We start from the raw sequence: 554 nt of genomic DNA on the forward strand, positions 1-554 counted from the left end.
TTTTTTTTTTTTGTTTTGTTTTCTTGGGTAATAGAAGATGGGAAGTTGCTGCCTTGATTTCTCTCCGTTTGACAAATGACCTGTTTTTATATGAGAAAATTTTAACAGAGTTTCTAAATTGAAGTAAATATTGTTAGAGTTAGGAGTCTTCTAACCAATCATTTTTATTATTATTTTTTTTCTTAAATAAAATTTTCGTATCTAAATTTAGATGATTTTTGCTAAACTTAAGATTAATTTAGTTAATTTTGCTAATTTTGTGCTCAAAATCCCCGTTGATTATGCTAAACATTTAAATTANAAATTTTTTTTTTCTTATTAGCTCAGATAAAATTAATATAAAAATTTGTGATCAGTCAAAATACAACTCATAAATCTAAAGCTTTTGTAGGGATAAATAAATTTTAATAAAGATGCAACAAAAATGACATTAACCTTTACTTGTTTAGGATTGATAACGAGACCTTTAACCTTACTTGTTGTGAAAAAGAAAACTACTCATTTTTCCTTAATTGTCCCATAAGCTACATAAACTACTCAAGGATTGCGTCATT

This window comes from Cucurbita maxima, unplaced genomic scaffold (genome assembly GCF_002738345.1).
Source record: "Cucurbita maxima cultivar Rimu unplaced genomic scaffold, Cmax_1.0 Cma_Scf00069, whole genome shotgun sequence".
In the NCBI taxonomy this organism is placed as follows: Eukaryota; Viridiplantae; Streptophyta; class Magnoliopsida; order Cucurbitales; family Cucurbitaceae; genus Cucurbita; species Cucurbita maxima.